This window comes from Euphorbia lathyris, chromosome 10, assembly GCF_963576675.1.
Source record: "Euphorbia lathyris chromosome 10, ddEupLath1.1, whole genome shotgun sequence".
NCBI classification, from domain to species: Eukaryota; Viridiplantae; Streptophyta; class Magnoliopsida; order Malpighiales; family Euphorbiaceae; genus Euphorbia; species Euphorbia lathyris.
In genome coordinates this window covers 38,451,686-38,457,393 of record NC_088919.1, presented here as the reverse complement: position 1 = coordinate 38,457,393, position 5,708 = coordinate 38,451,686, and positions in this window count along the sequence as shown.

The following is a 5,708-nucleotide window of genomic DNA, read 5'->3' as shown; positions in this document are numbered from 1 at the left end:
TCCACTCAGCAGTGATTCCCCAAATTTTGGTTAAACTCGCCTTGAGGTCCGCCACTTTCCAAGGGGAATCCCCTTTAGATAGAACAACTCTTCCGATAAGAGCGTGTGAGCAGAGAGCTAATCTCCTCTCATAGGCAGATTGCGAAATCCGAATGGATTTCAGGCCTCCAATGTCAGTAACCGTAGCAGAGGACTGATGAACCTTAGGAATGCCTCGTTTAACAACAGAGGAGAAAGATGGCACGGGTTTGTCACCAGTAAGGGGCTGATGAGGCAGATCCGAAGCAAAACGAAGCTTAGGATTGAAGAGAACTTTGATACTAAGGAAATCATCCGGATGAGGAGCCATGATCACAAAAAAGAGAGATAGATCTGAGATCTAAAAGAGAGAGATAGATCTGAGAGAGAGATAGATCTCAAAACTCTCCATCTTCATAAAAATTCTTCACCATGACAACAGATCTGAGAGAGAGAGAAGACAGATCTGAAAGACAGAAGATAAATTTAGAAGAGAGAGAAAGATCTAAAAAAGAGAGATAGATCTGAGAGAGAGAAGATAGATCTCAAAACTCTCCATCTTCATAAAAATTCTTCACCATGACAACAGATCTGAGAGAGAGAAGACAGATCTCAAAATTTCATTAATTCAAAAACTCCAAAACAAGCTTTTTAAATAGGTAAAACCCTTTCATAAAAAAAAAATAGGTAAAACCCTAAAACCCTAATAAACTGAAAAGAAAATGGAAAGACAAAAAAATAATATTAAATACTAAATTAAAATTATAAAAGAAATAGAAAGTAGAATCGGAAAACTACAGAAGAAAAATACAAATTAATTCGAAAAGAACACTAAATTGCAAATTTGAAGACCTAAACATTCAAATTTGACTGAAACAGCACGAGGTTGTTAGTCCCGTGTAACGTGATAAAATTAGTTCTAGGGGGGTTAAGAACTATTTAAAAAAATTCACGTTAAGGCTGACTTCTTTTAAGTTAAGACTTTTACTTAGTCTTTTAGCACAGTGACACTGAGTAAGATCAGAGGCAAGTTTAGTTAACTCGTAACTAAAACTGCTTCTATAGTGAGTCAAGAGATACCACTTAAGTCTATTCCTGAACTCAGTGCTCAGATCACTCAATTCAGTATATAAATTTTACATTTTACTAGGCACAATACAAAGCAAGTATATAAGGAGTAAGAGTTAGAAAGAAGTTACTCAGCAGACTTATCCTGGTTCGGCCTCCTTGCCTACGTCTAGTCCCCGGAATCCTTCCGAGCTTTTTGAATCCACTACTGAGCTCTTTCAGGTAGAGCACAAACCTCTTAAAATAGTTACTGAGTATACAGAGTACCTTCCTCTATTCTTCTACTCAACATTATTTCTACCACTGAGTGCTATAACCGAGCAACTCAGTATCTCCTTCTATTCTCTAGAATTGATAAAGTTTTTGTTCTAAATACACAGAACACTTTAGATGTCTAGAATTTTACACAATGTATGAATGAGTGTAAGATTTCTCTTTGCTTTGCTTTTGAGACAGAAACTTCAAGTAGCTATTTGGTCAGCGTTTCGACTTAGTTGAAGATCTACATCGAATGAAGCATTTGAGAGACCTATTTATAGTGACATCTGAGGCACCAGTTATTTCAAATTTTGAAATAACCGTTGGAGGGAAACGGCTCGTTGTCGCTTTCACTTGGTCATTGCTCAGTGTCTTCAGTCAATAAGAACGTTGCATCTTCTGTCTTCTTTAGTTGCCAGGTACTTCTGGTCGGTAGGCGTCAGATTGTCCCTCTACTTATGGCAAAGTCTTCTAGACAGCTTCCTGCATCTTCTGAAACTTTTCCAAAATGGAACAACTTTGTCTCGAAGTTACTCAGGTTAACTGCTGACATGTCTTCTATCCGTTCGACTCAGCAGCTTCGGCATGAAGCAATTGAGAACTCTCGCAATTCTTCTTTCTACTGGGCCGTGTTTCTTCCTGCTGGGCCGCATGGCTTGACTTTGTTGACTTGGGCTTTGACCTTCTCTTGTGGGCTTTTGGGCATTGATCTTTTAATGTCTTTAAACTCTTATATATTTTAATTACTCAATATTGAACAAACACATTAGTATAAAATAAATCAAAGCATTTAAATTTAGTGTGTTGGAATATTTTATCATGGAAATTTAAATCTAATTTAAAAAAAATTGTCAAATCAAAATCATTGTGGAAATGTGTTTCAACATGGGCTTATGGTAAGTCCATGAGTTTTCATCGTTAGCCTGTTTCCAATGGAATAAGGTTAAAAAATGTTAAAATCTAAAACCTCAAAATTGGTAGAATTTACAAAATCGCCACTACATCATTTTCCTCAAGATGAATTTTCATCATCGAAGAATCACCTTCTCAGCAAATTCAATCAGGCCAATCTCCTTGGAGCATCGAAAGCAACCAAGTTCTTGAATTTCACAAATCTTTGTTCCACTTAGTTTGAAAGGCAGAACCTCCAGAATAAACACTTTGAGGGAGGTAGGGGTTACCCTTGAGCCAAAACCATTTGGCTTAAAATCTATTATGCTTTGCATCTTTCCTATTAAAAAATATTTTATACAACTGCTCATCTTTCAATAGATCATTCATCCTTCATCCTTTTTAGAGGCTGATAGCACGACTGAAACAAAAGTCTAGTCAAGCAAATGTCCAAATCCTCACAAACCTTCATGAAAGTGCGAAAATCCAACCACGCATTTGGGGAAATTTGGCAGGGACACAAATTGAAATCTCTTAGCACATTCATCATCCCATCAGAAAATGGAAAAATGCATACCCTATTTCAACAACTGAAGAAAACCCCCCAAAATCCCTTCAGATGGTCAAATGCCTTATTTTGATCAAGTGGAAGTTAGGCATCGATCTCATTCAACTCAAGAAGTAATTCACGATCTTTATAAGATCCGTGGTCGTCAAGGTCGATGGCTGATCATAAACTAAAGGGTTTACTTGTTTGGAGAAATCGGCTTTCTCAAACAACAAGTCCTAGTTGTTTTAGCAATCTTAGTAGGTTTAGACATCTTTTAGAGCCATGACAGTATTTTGTATGTGCACAAAAGGAGTAGAATCTTCAACATTCTCAATAATATGGGTTTTATTCGAGTTCTTCTATTTCAAGCCCTCAATACAAAAAAATGAAAATAAAACAAATGAAAAGAAGTAGAAACGTACTGTTTGGAAACTCTAAGGAAGGAAGGAGAGATTCAAGAAGGTGCATGTAGTTTTTTAAAAAGGTCTTCTACGTTTTTTATAGTCTCATAAGGAAGATGAAGAGGCGTCACAATTAATTAAGGAGATTGTAATCACCGTGCCTTATCTCTAAGTAGCCTATAGGCCTAGAAAAGTGTAATAATGATATTGATTAATGCAAAATTACACACGAAAGTGATACCTATCAGAACTTCAGAAGGTCAGCTGAAAAACAGAGAAATGAGATCATGCTCAGGGCCGGCTTGCCTTTAAGGCAGCCAAGGCCACCGCCTAGTGCCCCCAAAAAATTGAAGCCTCATATGTGTTTTTAGTTTAATATAATAGGTTATAAATTTCCAAAATAAATATATCATATATCATGAATTAGGCCTATCCTGGAACTTAAATTTATAATATATAGGATAAAGGTTACAGACATGTAAAAAAAGTATATATATATATTAGGTAGGATATTAAATGGAAGTATTAATAAGTTAAATAGGTAGACTTATTCTTCCATACAAATCCTCCAAATCTAATATCTGTTTATCAAATCCATATCAACGTCTTTTTTTTAACTTTAAACAACATAAAAGAAATAGCTATATATCCTATTCTTATAACTTTTAAATTACAAACTTTGCTATTAAATTTCTATCTTTTACATGAATATATTTTTTTTTCTATCTTTTTTCGACTCTAAAGTATTTTTATGTTAAAAGAGAAAATATTATATATATATAAATATATATATGTTTATAATTTTATTTATATATAAAAAAAAATCTACATTTCGTATCTCGCCTAGGGCCTCAAATAGTCCCGAGCCGGCCCTGATCATGCTTATACACTCGCGTGACCTATTAGATCATGATGACATCACATCATGTTCTCCTCCTACTACCCTTACATAGCGAATAAAAATAAAATCAAACCCCAATAAATGGATAACAGAAAGCTCAACATGACACCTCCAATAATACAATGATCAAAACCCTATCCCAATGGAATTTTCCTTTCGGTACCACCAAAAAATAAAAACAATAGATATCACATCATTGCTGAAGCTATTGCCAAACACAGTTTTCCTTAAAATCTAAAATAATTGAGCATGTGGCAATATTGATTATCTTTAACTTTGCTTTGATAGGGGTATTTTACCCCTATCTTTTAGCGTGATTTACGGTTTAATTTTAGAAGAAATAAATAAGTTTAATTACAAAAATAGAGTGTTTTTAATAAAATAGCGAAATAAGAATAAAGTCTGTGCTTCTAGCTAATTTTCCTCGTTTTTGATTAGTTTAGGAAATAAAAACGTCAAGCTAACTCGGCTCTCAAGATTTGTATTTCAGGTACGAGCAAGGAGTGAAAATCTACTCAATACGCGGGACGTATCATCCTATACGCGGGGCGTAAAACATGGTGTCAGGAATAATTGCCTTATCCACAGACACCACGTAGAATTGACTCAGCATACGCGAGGCGTATGACACCTTACGCGAGGCGTATGACATATGTCGGAAATGATTGGCCTAATCCTGAAAGTCAGACTGCACTGTCTCCTTGAGTCAACTCTTTTACGCGGGGCGTACTTCAGCTACGCACGGCGTAAAAGCTCCAATTCAAGCAATAAAACTTCAGAGACTCAAACACGCGGGGCGTACTTTAGCTACGCGGGGCGTGCTTGAGACAACAAGACATGGAATTGGTCCACATGCAGGAGATTTCTGACGGAATGGGCACTTACGCGGGGCGTATATCACCTTACGCGGGGCGTATCATGGAATTTCTGCACCAAATAATGTTGCTCCATACTTGTACCTTGTGAAGTTACAATTCTACCCCTAGCTTGATGTATAAATAAGAGTGACTAGCACTCATTTAGACACCTCTTGATCTCTTGAAAACCTTGAACATAGCTACATTTTGCTTCTTTTAGATAGTTGTTGTATAGTTTTGGTTTTAGATTCAGTTTATGTAATAAAACTCTCCCACCTCGAGAGCTTGTTCGGTTATTCTGGCATTCCAGCAACGTTCCGCTTCATCATTCGTCACCAAGCTCGAGAGTTCCACCTCCAAGTCCTAAGAGACGGCCTTGAGTCCGGTTGGCTAGTTCCGAGGGCCGATTCTTCCCTCTTCGCTTGCTAATTAGCTTGCACTCTTCCTATGTACTAGGCTTGGTTGTATTCCTCATTTATGCTTTCCATATTTATAATACGTGATTTGCAATTTCCGTTTCTATATACGTGTTGATGTTTATTACTTGTTTTGATACTCGTAATTGACTATTGTGTAGGGGAACGCGATTTCCGACGCCATTCGGGCTATATTTAGGGATTCATATAGGTGTTGCCCTACCGAAAGTGACGCTCCAGAAACCGTAGGAATTGACACACCACGGAACTTACGGGCCCTAGTTTCTGATCCCCAGCATTAGACACGCCTTGATTAGGAACCACGTAGTCTAAGTACTTCACGGGTCG